General features: G+C 39.2%; 1 long non-coding RNA gene across 1 annotated transcript; it reads right to left on the minus strand.

Annotated features, from left to right (window-relative positions):
* Positions 1–8,227: 8,227 nt before the first annotated feature.
* LOC116038849 lies at positions 8,228–11,201 on the minus strand. Its single transcript, XR_004102185.1, has 4 exons — positions 11,171–11,201; positions 10,239–10,346; positions 8,947–9,076; positions 8,228–8,417 (listed from the first exon to the last, which is right to left on the minus strand). It is a non-coding gene; the product is annotated as an uncharacterized LOC116038849 (long non-coding RNA).
* Between the last annotated feature and the right edge of the window lie 10,262 nt (positions 11,202–21,463).

Here is a 21,463-nt window from a genome sequence, read left to right on the forward strand (position 1 = left end):
TCCATTAAAACATGCAGCAGGTCTAATAGTGTCAAAAAATATCTAATAGAATATATAGTTACACCATTCATGAAATTGTATCTCTGAACTATTACATCTATGTACAATTCATCTGGATGAACAACGTGTACAGGAACAGGCTGCTTCAGTTAGTTTGCACTTAATTGGACATGTCGAGGATTAAAATAGAAAATGGAAAGTTAGAGAATGTACAGTATACTAATGCAATAGCTTTTACCTAGGATGGTTTATTACAGCAGAGTTAATGGTGTACCTCAATGACAACAGTTTAGATGAAAAAGGAAAGAGTCCAACAATGCATTTGGGAGTTAAAGATCAATGGGGGAAAGCGAAGAAGGCTGACAAAAATTCCCTCAAAAGCTATAACCTCTACAATCAATATATACAAACCCATTAGCACAATTACTATTACGGCCATTTCCTTTTTTTCCACATTACAGTGTTGTACTTCTTTTCTTTCAAGCATCCAACCATGGTAAGGCGGTCACGTCTGACTTACATTCCTCTGCTCTTTCAACAGTTTATCTTCTCCAAGCTCTCCAAGCTCTCAAAGCTATCCCAGCCCAGCGTCAGCTGTCCAATTCTTCTTTATTTCCTTCTCTGCTCTGGTAACCTGTAGCTTGTCACCCCCTGGAGGCCACTTTGGTCAACACACACACTGACTGGTCAGAAGACAAAACACAGTAAGCTTAAATGGGTTATTGTAACACTTTTGTCTTAAACTCAAGGCAATCACACTCCTTGCAGCTACTAATAATCTATAAGCTTCATTAAAAAGTAACAACTGTCCCCTAAATTGGTGAATAATTTTAGCAAAGCATATACGGCTGGGCAACAAAGAAGGTGCAAGGTTTGCCGCTTTGGTGCTCCTTGACATAGATTCTTGAAGTGTGTGGAACTTCATTCTTCTTTTTTGTTGTTTTGATGACGTTGGTGAAGAGTGCTGTCCAACACGTTGCTCCAAAATCTCCTATAGGTGTTTAGTTGGGTAGAGACGTAGAGGTTTTTCTTGATTAATCGATTAATCGTTAAATAAATGGCCACGGGCTGGATGATATATTGAATGAGATTTCTTAAAGCCCAAGATTGTGTCATAACATTCTTGTTTAGTCTGACTAGATATATAAAATTTACTGGCATGTGCTACACTGGTACCATTGACCAGATGACCATTGATTAATTAAGCGATTAATCAATAATTAAATAGTTGCTGATTATTTTTCTGTCCATTGACTAATCAGTCTACCTCTGATACACCCATAAATAGTGCAATTTCAGAGGAATGCTATTGTAAAAACTTTTTTTTTTTTAAGTTGACAGATATTGATGGGCTTTCCTCTATAGGAAGTGCATTCCTGAGTTTGGGGGTCATGACCCTCTGATTTTAAAAGGTAGAGCTGGGAACAGCTAAAAGTAAGGATCTAAGAGCATGATCAGACTTATAGGGTGTTTAGAGATCTATTGTATATGCTGGGGCCAGTATATGTATATTGCGCTTTAAAAGTAAGTAATACAATTTTAAAATCACTTAAAATGTATAGGAAGCCAGTGCAATGGCAGGTGTGATGTGCTCTCTTTTTTCATACCCATTATTACAGAAGCATTGCAAAGGAATTCTGAACCAGTTGGAGGCATCAAAGTGGATTTTGACTGAGGCAGAAATACAGAAAGTTGCAGTAGTCAAGTCAGGAAAAGATAAAAGTATGTACATGTATGAACTCTATATCATTGAAAGACAGGAAAGATGCAGAAAAAAGGGCTTGAACAACTCTCTTTAAATCTTAAATCATTTAGTGGCCCCTGGTTGCCTGTATGGAGGCATCTGCATTTGCTTTGCTTTCTACACTTCATTCTTCAAACTTTCCATTTTTACCCTTTCCTTTGTGTCACATACGTTTGTTCAAATATTACTAGTTTAATATTATTTTACTGATGAACTGAACAACCCCAAGCCTATGAGTCATGACTTAAAAGTGTTTGTTTTACTACATAAAAAATATAATGTAATGTAGAAAATATTTAATATGTATATGTTTTTGGATTAATTGGTATTTAAGGAATAAAAAATAAATCAAATCAGGGAAGCATAAGCAGACTGGCAGTGGACCAATCCCACCATTTATTAGTCATGTATTTGTCTTGGTGGCCAGCCCAGCACTGGACTAAATGAACTACAGCTCATGCATTTGGGTTGGATCACCACTGTAGAGATAAGCCACCAAACAGGTTATTGAATTCACTATTAAAAATGAAGCAGCTGTACAACAACAGTAATGTGGTTGATAGTACAGCACTAATTCAGCACAGTAGCGAGGCGTTTGCCCCTGAGCCAGTCAAAAACTAAAGGCCCATGGAATATTTCATGAAGTGACAGTCATATTGAGCTTCCAACAGTGACAGATTATTAGGATAGGAAAAGGAATGCCATTTTGCTCCCAGCCTCCTGACAGAGGGATATTTTGGGCAAATTTATTGACATTGCTCTTTCCTTATTGATGCCTTTAGGGCCCTTCCTGATTGGCACCATTGTCTCTAAAAACACCCGCTGAAACTGTTTTATCATTTCAATTTAGCTGTTTCACCTCTTGTATTGTGTTTAACAGCAGATGGGAAAGTGCCTCGGCTTTGCCAGGGGAAATCATTGGAATTCCAATATTTCTATCATTCAGCATGAGACCAGCAAATGGCTGAGGTATCAAGGGTACAGACAATGTCAGCGGAGTTGTTTTGGCAGCATCATGCAAGCTTGCCAAGTCTTAGCCCAGCTTTAATGGGTTTTTGCTCAATAACAATGAAGCGACAGAGTGTACCATAACGACAGATTCAGCCAATCCTTTCTGAATCTTAATAAGGATGGATGCATTTTAATACAAACCGTTGTGCACACAATCCTGCTTTCTGTGTTGGGCTCTCATGCACTGCCAATCAAACAAGTTGAAGTCATATTCAGTCTGGAAAGAGTTTGGGAAAATAGCGCAGAGGAGTTTCACTTACAGTACATGTTTGCTGTATGAGCAAGGGAGCAGAAAGGCTTTTCTAATTACAGTCGCAGAGGAGGAAAGTATGTCCCAAACAAGTCTCTGCTGTAATCTAACCCAGAGCAGCCGCACCCAGCCACACCATGCATGAACAATAAAAACATTCATGTTATTTTTCATGCAGCGGAAAACATATCAGGTCTTGGGCAATCAGTCATTCTGATCCATCAGTGTAATTCCGTGTTTACAGAGAGGAGTGTGCATATTGCTATTGTGACTCAAGTAAAACTATTCATGCAACTCTTTTTTTAGCAAACAATCAATTATTGATGATGCAACGGTTGGACAGTTGAAACAGCTTGTGTGCAAGCTCTAGCTCTTTAGCGGTTATGACGTGGCATGCAAGATACACATATATATGTATATATATATATATAGTATATGAAGAGTGTACAAATATAGGCAAGCAGGTGGTGTGAGCTGAACAGCAGATGCTGCATTGCATGACCAAACCATGGGCTGCTGGTAGGGTATAAAGTGGGTTAGTGGGTCGGAGGCTCAAGCTGATAGGAAACGTATACTTTTCACACACGCTAGCTGCTCGTATAGATTTTATTTATCTTCAGCCCTGAGATGTTGAGTTAGCTTACAACATCCAAGGGGCAATAAAGCATTCACACACAATGGTGGGAGAATTCAGCAGTGTCTGTTGGTTGGTTGGTTGGCCACTTTGGTCCAGACTGAAATATCTCAACAGCTATTGGATGGATTGCCATGCAATTTGGTACAGATATCCATGATCTCGAGAGGATGAATCCTACTGACTTTTGTGATCCTCCTCCACTTTGAGTGAAATTTCTTGACAACTATTGGCTGGATGGTCATAAAATGTGGTTCACTAATTCTTGTTCCCCTCAAGATGAATTGTAAAAACTTTGATGCTACATTAACCATCTAGTGCCATCATGTGGTCTAAATGTCACTGTATCCAGCACTTTGGATTGTGATAAAACTAATGACATTTCCATCTGCCCCAGCTAGAGCTGCAACGATTACTTAATCAGCAACTATGTCAATATATTTAATTTAACAAAAATGTCATTACACCATCATATACACAGTTAAAAGCTTTCTTTATGTAAAGAGTGTGAGGGAAATCAGTGTGGGTGAGAATAAGATGTAAAGTGCTGCTGCTGCTTCCTCCTCCTCTGTTCCCCTTTCTGTTTTAAAATATCAACCTTGTCCCTCTCAATTGTATGCTCAGGGGGAACAAATTGCAGCGAGACCCACTTCCCCAGTGTTTGTGTTTCTATACAGCAAATTGCCTCATCTGTTAAAAATGGGTAGGTGATGCATCTGGACGGATGAAACATTTATCGGAGGACAATTTTTCATTACGGCAAGGAGAGAGCCTCCATCAATATTTCAATGGCCCTGCCTGCCCTCAGTGTGTCAGTGTGTGCAAGCCTGTGTGTGTGTGTGTGTGTGTGTGTGTTCCACTGCATTTTAGAATTACCACATGACCTCATGAGAACAGACAAAATGCTCCAAAGTAAAGACAGTATGGCAGTTCTCACCTCTTCAGTAGGCTAGGTTAGAGTGAGAGCAGGGATTACATTTTAAGATTAGAACTAGATTTAAACACAGATTTTAAGACTGGGAGAATTTAAGATTGCATTTAACTACCAAAAATAAACATCATGTCATTGTATTTTCAGCAAAGGATACATGTAGGCCTGCACTTTTATTCCCCTTTCATTATACCATTTCCCTCATAATACGTGTGTGTGTGTGTGTGTGTGTGTGTGTGTGTGTGTGTCTACACAGTTTCCAGCTTGTCTCTTCTTCTGCCTCCCTCGCTCAGACATCTCTCAGAGTAGCAGCTCTCCCTGCGCTTTTCCTCTGGATGGCTGTTGTAAGCCGCTCTCCTTTTTTTTTTCAGCTGTCACACTTTTTCAGAGTTCACGGAGCTGGTTTTAGTCCCTCACATCAAATATTCATAGTAGGGGGAGACAGGAAACGCAGGTTCTCCATGTGCTCTTCTGTCCTCCACCCATCTCACTTCCATCCCTCTCCTCAGATGCCCCTTAAATCTCCCTGACTCTCTGTCTCGCTCCGTCTCCCCCTTGTCCTTCCCTGTTGCTGGCCATATCTAGGTTTAAATCTCTGTCATCACAGAATACTCTTATAGACACAGAGAGGGAATGGAGAGAGCAACATAAATCTAGAGATATAATCATTCATTTGGAGTTATGTTTCTGGCCACCTGACAAATTTAAGTTCAATATGGACTCTCCTTTTTTTTTCCACCAACTCCTTTTTTTGCCATTCCCATGCTTTATTTCCAACACATTCATAGAAGTGCATTGGGTTTTTGGGGTGTTTTATATTTATATAATCAAAAATGGTTTATAAAATGTTTACAAATCTTAACATATACAATATATCAGCAGACCTTTAAAAGTGTTATTAAAGTAAAAATGTTGTCTCAAGTGCATCTTCCCAGGCCACTAGCACCCAGATAACTCCATAATCAAATGTATCACATCATTGAAAGAGCGAAAAGGGAATGCGTCAGTTTCCATCTAGTTTCTATCAGCCTTTTTGCTTCAGGGGATCCAGCCAGCCATAATTTTCTCTGAGACATGTTTAAGTTCAAGTTAGTCTATATCGCCGACGTTTCATTTACGGGATAGTTCCGGTTCCACCGGATGTCCCTCATTTGTGGCTGGATGTTCCTCACCTTCCGCTTTTATTTGTGTCGGCATTCTAAACTCCGGTTGATTCCGGAAACATTTTTTTTTTAAATAAAATTCTCATCCCACACTCAGCCATTTTAATTCCAGCGCTCGCGTCAGACTTACCAAAATAAGTTCCTTCCCGAGGCTATTTTACAGAGGCACCGTCATTGTGTCCGGCGCCCAAGACGATCATTATTGGTTTAAATAATGGCCAATTAACCAGAGCATGGTTTTCTCCTATCCAGGCATTTTGTGTGGACAAGCCAGACCTTCCGCCGCAGCGCTGTGGAAGAAGGTCTGGCAATGCGAGAATAAGTTCAAGTTAGAGTCATCGTTTAATAACTTTACTTGTGGGGAACAGGGCAAGAGCATTCACTGCCAGCTGGCTTCATCAGAGAGATCCACCATGTTCACTAGTAGCTTGTCTGTTTGGTGCTGAGCAGGTAGTGTAAAGTAGGTTTACATTACACACTCATTTTATCCACTGTCAATATGAAAATATTGATATAAGCAGCTTTAATTTTAAATACACGTTATACAGAGAGGCCCTTTCATAATGTTTTATTATACCTACTTCTGTAATTGGATCAGTGGTAATGTACTAAATGACATTACAATGTTGTAGCTGGTTAAGGAGGAGCTAATTTTACCTTCTCTAGTATATACTGCTGTTTGGCCTAGCATCATGTTTTATAATCTCATCATATGTCATATATGTAAAATATGTAGTGCTGTAAAAAGTACAATATTGCCCTCTGAAGTGGAGTAGAAGTATAAAGTAATAAAATGGAAATAGTACAAATACAACTACCTCAAAATTCTACTCAAGTGCAGTAGTTAGGTAAATGTCCTTTCTTTCCACGAGTGGCCTCAGGTATTGAGCTAGCATGATTTTTGCATAATCCCTCTACTGCTAGCTGTTTCTGCAATATGAGCCATCCCTGGACAATATTCTGCATTATGCATATTTATCTATTTATTACTCTTGTTACCTCCAACTGTGCAATATGTCATTTATATTCATCCGCACCTTACTCATCTGTATATCTGTGTTTATATAATAATAGTTATAATAATAATAATAATAATAATAATAATGTATACTTTATTAATCCCGTTGTTGTATTATAATATACTGTCTGTTTATATAAGGGTGTTTATTGTGTAAATATGTTTGTTTTATTACTATTATTATTATTATAACTAATTCTATTTTTTCGATTTCTTATACTTTATGTATATTTTTTCTCCTAAGTCTACTTAATGTGTATTTGTGTTATTCTGATGTGTGTACATTTTTTTCTTTTGAGCTGCTGTAGCACAGGAATTTCCCCAGTGTGAGATTAATAAAGTCTATCTTATCTTATCTTATTAAGTTCCTGTGGGATTTACATTGACTCTATTATACAGTGCTATATGTTATATTTTATCTCCTATCGTATAACCACAATATTCCTATAACATGTCTTAAAGTGAGTTATGAGACATGTCTTTATATTTTCTTTGTATGGCTGGATTAACCTGTTAGTATGCCCCTAGGCAAAAAGTGTACTGTTGGGCCCCCATTGGCCCCTTATCACCACCCATTACCTATTGCTCGCTGTATATTGTGTATTTAGCCTGTACCCATTTAGTAAAGTGCTTACTATTACTTTACATGGTAGCTTTATTATGCACCTAGAGACCAACTACTCCTATGCTGGAAATGTAGCTGGCCCTAGGTTTCAGTTTCTCAGTTAGTTTGCAGTAATTGGTTTAAACACAACTTTATTAAAACAAATAAAAACGCACCATTTAAGCAGAATATAAATAAATTCCCTACAACTAGATTTTGACAGACAAGGTACGACAAAGCCACAACATGTCACCACTATAGTATTTCCTTTTCTCTATGGACTTTTTTTTGGGTTCAAGAACAATATCCATGAAGGTGAGTGACAGGTGGTGAGTGTGAGGGAGGTTGTTAGAACTCGAGGAAGGAGAGAGTGGAAGACAAGCAGAAGTTAAGCATCGACTCAGCATGCATCAGTCTTATGTTATTCTTCCAGCTTCACTTGAGACGCATCGGTTTCATTTTGTCATCACGTGCATATTACTGTATGCAGGAAAGTGTTAATTATCTTAGCCAACATACTGAAATACACATGAGGGAATAGGCTGTGCATGTCACTCCCACCTGATGTGTTAACTGCATGTGAAATGTGACCCATACATGACACACATACCCTTACACTGGTATAGAGAGTATGGGAGTTATAGTGTGGAGATGTGAAACGTGAGGGGGCGAAAAAGTACGAGTGGGAGTGTCAACTAGAATTGACATGATGTGGGGGTTAAACACACCGGGTTATGGTGAGATGAGGAGGGAGAGAGACGAAGGGAGGGCATATGAATATTTGATCTTGCGGATAGAAGGGGTTGGCGAAGTGGGGAAGGCTGTCCCAGAAGCCCTTGTGATGAATGGTGCTGTAAAAATATTTACCTTAAACACAGCACTGTGGGACATGAGCAGCAGGGAGAGAGAGCGAAAAGAGGAAGAGGAGGAGGAGAGCTCTGATGTCCTTCCTTCCATCGTTCCTTTCCCTCAGTCGTTGCTTCCTTCTTCCCCGTCAAATAAAGTGGGTCAGCATTACACATCAGTATAAGACGCTGGAGGGAAGGCAGGGGAGGATTTAAGCTGTGATAGAGATAGATGGGGAAGATGGGAAGAGGTAAGAGACAAGAAAAAGATGCTGCATGCAAATGTTTACACATGGAGAATGAATGGGATAAAAGAGAGGTAGAGGCGAGTATTTGTGGGAGTTCGAGAAAGAGCTGCGATGGAGGAGAGGAGGAGTAAAGAGTGATGAAAAGCATGGAAGAGAAGGCAATGATTAATTTATCTTCAAGTTTCGGTGGTCCACTAGCAGCACAGGTCTGGCGGCTGCAGGCCCTAAGAGGCTCCACATGATGGAGAGTGAGCCATTACCATGTTTAAAACGTTGCCTCCCAACACCTCTCATTGTCCTCCCATCCCCTCTCACTCCATTCTCATTTAGACTCTTGGGTTTACGCAGTTTTGTTTTCAAAGTGTGGATGCCGATGAAGCGATGAAGGCAAAGAGCTAGATGAAGAGATTGAGACCAGGATTAGCTCGGCCATGTGTCAGCCTGTGCTTGTGGGTGTATTTACCCATATCCAGTATCTCTGAACACATGTTTACTCACCTCATAGACATCCAGAGGCATCTGTCATATTTCCCTTAGACGGCTCTGCATGCCCCACAGGCCAGCGTGACATCAGAGCGAGCCAAAATAGTCAGACTTATTCTGGGCAGAGCAGTCGCTGATACATACACTGGTGATAAAAAAAACAAAACAGGAGGGCATGGTTTGTTATCTTGAAAGCATGTATTTAGAGATGCTAAACACAGCACAACTCTCTCTGGGTCAGTTCACCCAAAAAAGGGTTATTCTGAATAATCCATACACTTCACTTTGAGCAGTTTTCATTTGAACTTCTCTGTACTGAAGAAATAGTCCAGATGAAAACTGTTCTGTGGGTTATCCAGAGTAACCGGGCGCTTATATTTTAAGGAAACAGATGTTACTGCTGAATTTTCACTGTGCTGAGCACCACATACATAATTACACTCAACTCCATTATATTGGGTTGGAGGCAGAGACCTCCCACTCCACACCTTTAAATTATTTTTCATATTGAAATTATTCAGTTATATTTTCTGTAAATCGGGTGCTGAATTACTTTCTATATAATATATAGATACTATAATCACCTGGGGGCAACCTCTAGCTCACCCAGTAGAGTGTGTGCCCTATGTAGGCTGAGGCCTTGGCAGCAGTCTGGGTTCGAATCCAACCCGTGGCCCTTTGCTGCATGTCGTCCCTCCTCTCACTCTCCTTTCCTGTCTTCAAGCTATCCTGTCGATTAAAAACCCCAAAAACTAATCAAAAAATAAATAAATAAAATAAAAAGAATATTGAAAACTACGACTATGGGAAAGCATCCATAGCATGAGTATTAAAAAGTGTTCAAGTGTGAACGCAATTTGAATCCACTGGCGAATGTTAATGGCAGAAAAAAATTGTGTCTGGAGATAATATCAGGTGAAAGCAGGTACACCTTATTGACTTTCCTTCAATCTCAATGGGAGATGTTGACAAGTTATGGAAATATTTTGAGATGTTGCTTTTGCTAAATACTGTAGGCTTTAACCCAGTGCCAAGAAGACATTTTGTACATTCAGTCTTCCAACTCCTCTCTGTTTACCACTACATCACCTCATCCACCTTCTCTTTAAGCATCTGCCAAGACAAATCCAGCACATCTAAGGCAGCTCAAACTGTGCAAACCTTGGTTAAGTACCTTTGCCTGATGCCATCCAAACAAACCTAGGTCCTCTTTAAGCCTGCCAGCCCAGATGAAAACACCAGGACTTTTCTCAGGCTTAAAAAAAAAAAAAACACAACTACAAAGCAATGATCTTTATAAGTCTGACGCTGGGACACTGTCGTGAGTGCGTCGCTGAGCTCCTCGTCGACATCAAACGGTTGGCAGAGGGTTTGCCAACCAGCTGGTGCAGATGGCCGGACTCAAACGGGACAGTCTAATGAGAAGCAGGTAGGGCATTAGTAGTCAGGGCAGGGTGGCAGCGCCCAGGAGACTGCAGCAACACACACATGCAGCTCTAACCAGCAATATGCAAAGAGAAGGTGCGTGTGCATGCTTTAAGGAGCAAGGAGGGGAAAAAGAAACCAAGATTGACTCTTGACAACTTACTTATCATAAAGACATATTACATACCCACACACACTTGAACATACATACAGAATTATCCCATATGCTAAAGCCCAGTTGGCAGCATACAATGTCAGAGTTAAAACAGCATAAGAGAGGCTCATATCTCTGTTACTGTGCTGGGAGGTTGAGGATTCTCTCACTCCGGGGTGGAAAGTGGGGGTTAATCGGTTCATCAGCTCCAGTCAAAAGCAGGCAACTGCTGCCACCTGGTGGGCTTATTGGGTGGACCCTGCTATGAAAGATGGTGAGGATTTGTAAACAGAAGTAGCATGCATGCTATAATGGGGACACTTTGACGTGAGAACTATAATTGTCTTTTCATGGAGTTATACAGACAGGTAACACATAACAAATGCAGATGCTTCCACAGAGGGCATGAGGGCCTTCACGGCCACAACAGCTCAACAGAAGGTTTAAGGTTGGATACACTCACCAACATCACCACATGTTCAGTTATTTTAAGTTGCAGTCACATAATGGTACATAAAAGACATTAGTTTGTTCAGTTTAAAATTACTTTATTAGCACCTAGATAATGCACTGCTTCTACCACATAGTTTACATTGTTTGTCATGTTGCAATTGAGATTTATTTAATTCTTTATATTAATTCTCTTTGTCTTTGAGTTACCTGGCTGCAGTTCTCTTCCTGGTGAACAAAAGATGGGGCAGAGGGTGGAACCTGATTTTATGCAGAGGCTCCAGTCTTGGACCTTTCCGAAAGATCTGACAGCAGGGGGGATCAGGGTTTCTTCCTGCAAGTAAGTTATTGTCCATGTTGTCCTCCCCTCTGTGAGTTAATTGGTTTGGTCAGTTTGTATATAAGTGTCCCTCACGTCTCATTTGGAAGGTCTGTTAAAGAGTTAAAATTTTGATTTTGTTAGCCTTATTTTTCAGTAGTTATCTTTTGTTGACCTTTTAATGGGCCCTATAACTCTTGCCTTATTTGCTTGTGAATCATTGTTTTGGGGGAAATAAACCCAACCTTTTGAACTTTTAACATGTGTTCCTTGACTGCTTGGTCCACAAAGCTACATGCTGAAAAAGTTTTAAAGAAAATTTGGGTCATGCAACAAGGCAGGCCTGCTTGGTTCTTTCGGGGAATGGTTGTAAAGATTTGCAAAGAATATGTTTACGACATTTACTGTCTAACTGGGATGTTTTGGGACCAATTGGTGGGGATGTTCTATGAACAAAATACACACAGCAATACACTGGTGAGAGCAAATTCAGAGTGACATTCATGGAATCCCTGCCAATCGGTCCCAAAACGTCCCAGTTAGATAGTAATTGTAGTAAACATATTCTTTGAAATCTTTACAATCATTCCCCGAAAGAACTAAGCAGGCATGACCCAAATTTTCTTTAAAACTTGCCATTTTCAGCCTGTAGCTTTGTTTGTATCCAGCTAATTTAAATAGTTCACATTACTGTATTGTGTGAACAGTTGACAATTCCTAATATTCATAGGATGTCAGAGTTTAATTAACAAACAATTAAAATACCATAAAGAGAGATAATGAGAAATAGGTAGAACTTTCCAGAAGAGAAATGGATATACTGTATATAAACAGATAACTCCAACTGGAGCAGCTATAAGCTCCTCTAGTCAAATATTTCACGGTTATTTCCCTTAAAATGTGCCATACACTGATTCCACAGGTCTAAAAGTGTCTCAACCTTATCCTTTTGGAGGAGGGTCTGGCAAAGCGAGACTAACCTTATCCTAACATGAAACATTGTTTATAGTTAGTGTATTGAATTTATACCAACTTTATATTGGTAACATATTTTGTAGGATATAATACTCAACAGTTGTATAATGTATTCTGTGATCCTATAGAGAAAATAACTGATTATGTCATTTTATGTCTCACACATCTTGGGCTTGAGACATAAAATGTATAACAAAAGTCTGGTGGACTGGAGGCAGTCACTAGGGAGGGCCTAATGGAAGACACTGGGTTGCATTATGGGAATTGTAGTATCCAGGGTTTTAGAGCTTGACCCATAGGGACTAAAAGTTTGGATATCTCGGCCTCTGCTGCTTTGGTTTTTTTTTATCTGTCTTTTGTGAGTCCCCCAACTTTATGAAAGTGACATACTTTATCACTGGGGTAGCCCTTTGACACCATATGCATCAGATGGCATGTCAATCACTAGACCAAGATATACAAGCATGAGAACCACTATTGCATCATAGACAGTATTACATTTCAGCACAATAACAACCAGAATTGTTGTATATTGGATAATCCAATGCAGGTTGAGGTTGTACCTTAAAACAGCAAGTCTACAAGTTTGATGTTGGATGAATTGAAGTGAACTAGAATGTTGTTTACAACAAGTATCCAGCAGAGGTCTGTGTTCAGCAGTGTATGTCCTTGAGAGCAGAAAAGCCACTGTAGCAGGAAACAAGCCTCTGTGGATAATGCTGCCTTCAATGTCTCCTTGTCAGTTTTTATCCCCAAGTTTTACTGTAATGGGAATACACTATGTTGCACATTTGGGTGCTTTAAATGATGGCTCCTTTTTACATTTCCACTTGCACAATCAGAATGAAGTTTAAGAAATGAACTTAATTGTATATATTCACCAGCCAAAAGTAGAATGAATGAATGGAAACCTTAAATCCTCCTCAGTGAGAACTTGCATGATGCCGGTAAAAATAAACATAGAAAACACAAGATTAAACAAAAGAAACAAAATGTATTTTAAAAGGTTAATGAAATGTTTCTCATTGTTTTTTATTGCACATTGGCTGAATGTAAAAAATCTGTGGCTCTGACGCGAATAACTTTCACATGGTTTCTGGACTCTATATTACTTTTCACACCAAAAATAGAGTATCATAGAACATGTTTGTCCTCCTGTTGGGGTATCTGTGTGCACTGAACTTAAAATGGCAAGGCACTTGAAGGCAACAAAATATGAAAATTCCTTTGGAAATGACAGGCTGAAGGAAACCTTTACTTGGGTGTACACTGCAGAAGCATCAGTGCAGGAAATATAGTTTTGTTTCTGTGTATTAGGTCTGTGTATAAATCAGTTTTTCCCATTCAAATAAAGGGAAATCACAACTGATCACAAAATATGTAATACATCTTTGTTTAGTGTGTCTGAGCTGCACTTGAAATAACTTGTGTATGTTATTTCTTTTCGAGTTATTGCTGATAATAAATCCACCTATAAAAGTTAATTAAGAAGTGGATTTTTCATGTTTGCAGATTCTAATTTAGTTGTATGTATTGTGGATATTTTGAAGGCTGAGCATCTGTTCAGTGTGACTCAGCCTCTTCAATCTGATGGGTCTCATTTTCTATCTGTTCATAATTATCGCCCTTTGTTCTACTTTCCCTTGGATTGGATTTATTGGATATATATGACACCACAAAAACCAAATCCTGCCACAGCAATTTGATAGATGTCATTACGGCCATATTTCAAAGCAGTTGGTCTTCTGGAAGACTATAATAATTAGCAGACTGTGGCATACTGCTCTGGATAGGCCCATGGATTTTTGTGAGTGGATAAAATCATGGAAATATTTATGAACATGATCAAAAGCGGCTACAGATGTTTATGGAGAGAGATTTGTTTTTACATACAAACTGGGCAGTGAAGTTTGTGCGTTTACACTAAAAGTCTGCCGATATACGGACCTCCCACAAAAAGGCTTTCACCTTTCAAACTATAACAAAAATATATGCAATAATTTAAAATAGATATTCAGTATACATTATTGTTAATTCCTATGTGTATGAGCTGACTTGAAAAAAAATTATTTTATTATAAAGCCATACCAATAACTCCATTGTATATTTAAGCTATGCATATTTGCAAAGTTTGAACTTTTTAAAGTTTTGAAACTTTTTTTGTATTGATTAAAAATAAGTATATACGTAAATATCAGTAAATTAACAAACATTCAAATGTGTCTTTGTTCTAGAAATGACCATCAAAACCTGATAATTATCCAGTCCATAAAATGCGGCTCTTTTTCCTCGGCCCATCTCTTTTGCGCCATGTAAACATTGGATCATAAGGGTTCACTATGGGTTGAAATCAGTCACAGTCTGTCTAACTTAAGTCAAGCAGACAGGGATGATGGGCTTTAGGAAACCATTCATTGCAGCAAACATACACTTTTCAAGCCCCATTGAAACATTGACCTGCTCAAATGATCTGAGGGCAGAGTATCTGTTGCAGTTACCTCACTGCTCCCTCCTTTTCTCTTTGTTGTTGTCCCCCCTCTTTTTTGTTGTTTTTGTTTCAATATACATTTTTAAGAATACTTTTAGTTTTTTTTCTTTTACAAAAACAGTGTTTAAACTACTGACGTTTTAACTTGATGCCAAATGAAAATCAAGAAGTTGGACAAAACTTTTCACAGACACCATGCTTCCGTCCTTATAATATTTTTTTTTATTTATTTACCAAGTGTGTGTCTCTGTAGTACTGTTTTATGATTGCTATTTTGTAGGCTTGGTGTGCTACTGATTTAAAGTATTGTTCCTCGCAATGTCAAATCAACTAAACTAAACTTTTAAGCTGTTTTAGGAGTTAGATAGTTAGACACACATTTTAACAATGTATTTAAGTCCACTTGAAGGGAATAATTTACAAGGACATAAATATTATAGATGCAGTGAAATACATATACAAAATCATGGGCCATTGGCATACAGTAGGTCTTGATAATATTAAGCATATCCCTCCGTTCTTGTGGGTAGAAGTAACAGCGCTTTCGCCATATATGGCGGCTGCCTATAATAGCAGACAGAGCACAGTACTTTGCTAGCCATTTAGCCTTATTTCTGGGCATCCCAAGATGATGACTCCTTCTTACGACCAGCCTGTGTGTGTTACCTAAGCTGCCAAATATGAAAACAAATAGTCGGAACCTATAGCCTGGATCTGAGATGGTGTTTAGGAGTGGTTGGTATTTAATGACCTTGTTCAAAAAAGCTTCCTCCATGCTAGGATCAAAGGTGCATGCAACCTCCAAAACGAACACACGCACACACGCACACGCACACGCACACGCACACACACACACACACACACACACACACACACACACACACACTGAACCAATACCCTGGACATGCATGGTCACACCCATCTCATTGTAATATAAGCATTTATTAAAATGGGAAAAGCTGTGTTGGGGAAATAAGGTACACATGCTTAAATGTTGCAAAGACCAAAAAAGTAAAAAATAGAGTAAAATAAACAAATTTGTAATGTGTTTCATCAGCAGATTAGTTAGTATAAAGTATAAAGCTTATAGTAGTCCATTTTAATTAGGCCTATTTAACTAACTAGTGTTATTTATTGATGTATTCAGTTATATTTTTGACATGTCTGATAACCTTTTACTTGCTTTTGTCAGTTTTGGGGCTCCTTATGTGTGCGTCTCTACCACAGAAATATCAAAGTTGGTGTGTGTGTGTGTGTTTGTGTGTGTGTGTGTGTGTGTGTGTGTGTGTGTGTGTGTGTGTGTGTGTATTGTTCTGGTTCTGTGTCTGTGTCTGTGTCTGTGCGTGCGTGCGTGCGTGCGTGCGTGCGTGCGTGCGTTCTGTGTGTGTGTGTGTGTGTGTGTGTGTGTGTGTGTGTGTGTGTGTGTGTGTGTGTGTGTGTATTGTTCTGGTTCTGTGTCTGTGTCTGTGTCTGTGTCTGTGTCTGTGTCTGTGCGTCCGTGCGTTCTGTGTGTGTGTGTGTGTGTGTGTGTGTGTGTGTGTGTGTGTGTTCCTTCATCCCTGCCGGTGTCGAGCCAAGGGCCCATCTGGCTCCTATGAGGGCCGCTGCTTCACGGTGCCTCAGCCTGATTCATGGGTGCTGGACAGCCTCAGCTGCTATCCCACTTCCCCCGTTTTACATCACATACCTCTCCAAAAAAGATTTTGCATACCTCCCAGCTCCCACCACTCTCCCACTGACACAACAAGCTCTGCAGAGACACTATATCTCAGTAGGTAGAATCCTCCAAGAAATGTTGGCCATCATCTGCCTCTGTCAATCTGCTTGTTGTTGATTTGGGAATTACTTTTTTCTCTCCCTTTGCTTTCTTTCAGGGATTACAAATTTTACCTCAAATGCCAAAAGCCCTCTGTACCACGCCCTTTTGGAAGGATGTGTGTGCGAATTACAACCAACTTTCCTCTGTGTTGTTTTTCCTTTCTCTTCCTCTTAATTCACTCTGCATCTTAATCACTCACTTTCCTTCTCTTGTCTTTTCAGCTTTCACACTCGCCAACATGATGTAACCACAAATACAGGGTTGCCAGTTTGTCCCCAGACTCCCGGCCAAACCTCGCTGCACTGACTGTGTAACGTGTAGGCAATTATGTTGCGCAATCTGCAGCCGCAAGGCACTTATGAAGTCTCAGATATGAACTCATAGGCGCTCCCCTGTCAATCATACAGCACCACAGAGCCCATGAAAAGACAAAGGCAAATAAAAACCATTAATTATGAATGGATATTGACAACTGGATTGGATTCATGTCCTCTGCTGACTTGACAGTAACCTCTGGCCTGTAACACACTGTACAGAGAGGTAAACTGTTTCAACAGCTTCACTTATACTGTGTGCAATATAACATGCCAAGACATCCTCATTCCTAAACAACATTACAAGTTTCCCAAAACGACACGTGATCGTTCTATTTACACGGTGGCCGTTTAATCATGTGATTGTAATCATGTGACATAATGGACGTGGTTTTAAACACATAAAACTAGTTAAGTTTAGGCAACATAAATACTTAGATAGGTTTAGTAAAACACCAGGGATTGGCTTAAAATGATTCACATAAAACTACTAAAATGAGGACCTAACATGACGTCACAGACATCATTGCATCACACATGAAAGTCCTGTGGTTTTTTTGGCTCTCTTATAGACCAAATCATCCTGACGTTGAGCTAACAAAAAACTCACTCCTAGACAAATAACTTGAATTGTGGACATATATAAAAAATCAGCAAAGTTCTTTATTTCTGTTATCATTTTCAACCATAACTGTAATGTTTAACGATGTGTAGTAAGTCAGTGGTCAGACCTATCTGATGTTTCTGCTGTGCTTATTGTCTGTACTGTTTTGCTTCGCTAGCGTCTTACCAAATATACCGTTACAAACTGCAACATCTCACCACCGGCAATGGGCACCGTTGCCTTATGTTGTAAAGGCCTTGATCTGGCTAGCATGTGCATTTGTTTTGAAAGCCATTGAATGAAATTGCAGAATGCATAGCAATAAGGTAATGTATTTATCTGTGGCTGTAAGATTAATAACAGCATATGACAATGGTGAAATGGTTGTTTTAGCCACCAACGTAAATTCAAATATGTTCATCTTATGCGTGTGCTTGCAATCAACGCTCAAAAACATCACCTAGTCACATTAAATTGTTTGTGGCATGTTATGGTATCCTGATATTGTTCCTCTAAAACTCTATTCACACGGGACTAGTATGGGGGACCTCTAGTCATTTGTAATAATTGCAGAGGTCATCTGTGATCTTAATACTGTGCGAATCTTCCATGTACGTAATTTGTCCCAAAAAAAATAATTAACCACCGAAAATGACCTACCTTATTTTGCCAAACACAGAGATCATGTGAGATAATATTAGTCCTGTGCAAATCGGCATCTCTGGAATTTGGGATCGCTTTGTTTTTTTTGCAAGGTATTTTGTTTTCTTCACACCTTTTTCTTGCATCGTTCCCGGTCGAGAATTATGGAGGCAATGTTGGCAATTATAAATGAAGTTTTGACAGCATTTTGGGTGCAAATTCAGGAGGCTTATCTCGTTACACAGCATGAAAACCCATCCATTTATAGAAAGAGCAAGCTCCAATCCATCAGAAGAGCGAAATTGCAATGATGATGTAAATAATTTTTAATCTTTTAAACTGTTACGCAGAGCTTTGACATCATATCCGGGGAATAATGTCAGTAACTTTGAGTAAAATACAGACTTTGCTTATCCCATGTGAATGCACACAGGATGTGATTTTCTCTGGGCAAAGTAAGAACCTAAAAGCAGTGCCAGCGCACAGCTGAAGGGTGGCACAGCACTTGTATGATGCGGTCATGTTGCTCTTGTTTTGCTAGCCGTCATTTCCTAGAAATTCCTGTCTGACTTCATTCCTCCAGCCATTTCCCTCTGATCTGCATCACCATCTGCCAATTGGCTTGTGCCTTTACAGAGAAACACATTGTATCGCTTCCGCTGACACACATAAAAAAAACACTGTACAAATTGTTGTCTGCAATCCTCTGCTCTCTCTTCTTCCCTCATGTTGTTTCTCTCTCATCATGTGATTCCATAAAAAAATATCAATTGATTAAGTCAGTCCTGCTTTTTCTGTTGGTACTTTTGCTTGGCTCCACCGCTGTCAAAACAGTCTCTTGGCTGCTGTGGATTACCCTTAAAGTGATACTCCACAAAAAAATCTGCAATTTGAGTATCAAACCCTCACCCAGTGTTGGCTTGAATGACTATGAAATATCTGTAGTTTCCTTATTCACATAGAACAGCAGCTGTGGTCAGCTTGGACTCAGGTCGTGGCAATTGACTCCAATGTTTCTGATGGAAACAAAGGTATCAAAACATCATTGTAAGAAAAGTGTCAAACTATTCCTACATCACAAACTGCTTCTGAGCTGTCCACCCAGTATGTTCCAAACACTCATAGCTTTGCCAAAATATAGCTACATTTACAGCTTCCAGAATTTTGAGAATCCATGAGGGCAGCAGCGTGACAAGGAAGAAGTGTATTTAAAGTTCCTATAATCTGTAATTTAATATTAAAGGAAGCATTAAAAGGTTTAGCCTATTCACTTTCTTGCCAAGTGTTTGATAAGCAGATTTACACCATATTTGTTCGTTCAATATAAAGCTACAACTAGCAACAGGTTAGCTTATCAGAATGTATGGACATAATCCACCTACACTGTTATCCCAAATTGGTTGACTTTACTAGACCTTTGCGTGGAAACCCGTTGCCTTAAACTGTCTAAGTTTTTGCACATGGTGAAACTTAAAGGTACAATATGTAACATTTCTGCATTAAAATGTCTAAAAATGACCATACCTATGTTATATATTTTTATATTACAACTCTGGGTTTACAGTGTACCAGCACCTCTAAAGTAGGGGAGCTCGGAGGCAATTGTAACAAGGTGCCATTGTAACATCCTAAATTGCACCAATCAGAAACAACAGAAGCATGAAACTCATTATGCACATGGTCTATGATGATTCCTCTCGGTCTGCTAAAAGACAAACGGATGTCTCATACTTGTCAAAGTTTCTCCTGCCAAAACTCATTTTTTTAGGCATGAAAGTATGGTTTTCATCTACAGTAGGTTCCTCATTTTGACTTGAACTTCAATGTCCATAAATTATGATTTTGATGACCATTCTGTTGTCTAATATTTGATATCTTTGTCAATTAACACATTATATATTGTTGTTGTGGACAGTGGAGAAGTGTGAATAAATACATTATTTTCTTAGCAATAATGGGCCAATCAAAATATATTTGTACTGGTTCTATTTCTCTCAGGGGCCCAAGCCAAGATGCGTCTGGTAAACATTTTTTTTCTCACAAACAGGCCACAATATTTCTTTTAATACCTCTTTTAGTTAAAAGAAAAAAAAACATGATGAAGCTTTAAAGATTCCCACAGGGTAACTGCAGCACAACTAAACAAACTAAACTAAAGTACAACTAAAACGGAGGGGGAACATGACAATGTACAGAACACATTTCTATATATGATGAAAACCTTACAACAAACAACTTAAATATCAAACTTCCGTCACCTCACCTTGTTTGTAATTTAGATGCAAATTTAGATCCATGCTTTTTTTTTTCTCTTATATTTTCCGAAAGGGTTTCCTCTGCCTCATTGAATTTTAAGGAAGCGAAAAAAAATTTACCCACCAAATTTGGTATGTAGAAGGTTTTCACGTAACAAAAGAGATGTGTTATTTAGTTGGAGACAAGACATTGAAGATAAACAAATGAGAGCAATAATGTGGAAATGTGTCACTTTACAATTGTGTATAATCGGTTGGCTGTATGCCAGTCTCATACACACATACACACACACACAGACACACACACACACACACACACACTGATCCCCCTTCCTCCTCTGTCTGTTCCTGTCACACCCCTGCGATGCCCTCCCTCTCCTCTGTCGATGTGTTTTTCCTTCTAGAGGGCCAGAGGTTAAGTTGTCCCCAGCATGTGTTAGTGCTCAGGTCAGCAGCAGCCAGGACCTGTGATGACAGAGTGTGTGAATGCTGGGGAGTGTCAGGGGTTAAGTGTGTGTACAGGGGTTGCATGGCAAGCTGGGGTACGTAGGAGACACCCCGAAACACTTCCTTCCACCTGGTTATCTCCTGTGCAGGAAGAAGCGGACCGATCAGATGTTTTGAGGAGTTATAGTAATTCAGTGGTGCGGCAATGTAAATTAATAATAAGGCAAAGTGCAAACACTGTAATAAAAAAAACAAATAATGCGGGTTGGTGCTTGAAAATAATTACTTCAGGGGGTTTAAGATCACTAAACATTGATATACCTCATTCTGTTGCATTATAGTCTATAATACATCTGAATAGTTCCCATTTTAAGACTGCAGTGTTATGTGTCTATTATCACTGTGATGAACAATCAATCAAAGAAAATCTGTACATTAGCTTTATTTTGCCTACATAATTTAGTATTAGTATTCATAATGCCTTTTAAAAGCTGGGTACTGTCACTTTAAGAGAGGGGGACATCATTTCTAAATTAACATGTGTTTCTCATCCTCACAACAGTATTACCTGTTTAGACATTTAGGCCAGACATTTTTTGCCTCAGCAAATTTAATTAAAGATGTGTATAAATTTACAGTA

The sequence above is a fragment of the Sander lucioperca genome, chromosome 5 (assembly GCF_008315115.2).
Source record: "Sander lucioperca isolate FBNREF2018 chromosome 5, SLUC_FBN_1.2, whole genome shotgun sequence".
Classification (NCBI taxonomy): Eukaryota; Metazoa; Chordata; class Actinopteri; order Perciformes; family Percidae; genus Sander; species Sander lucioperca.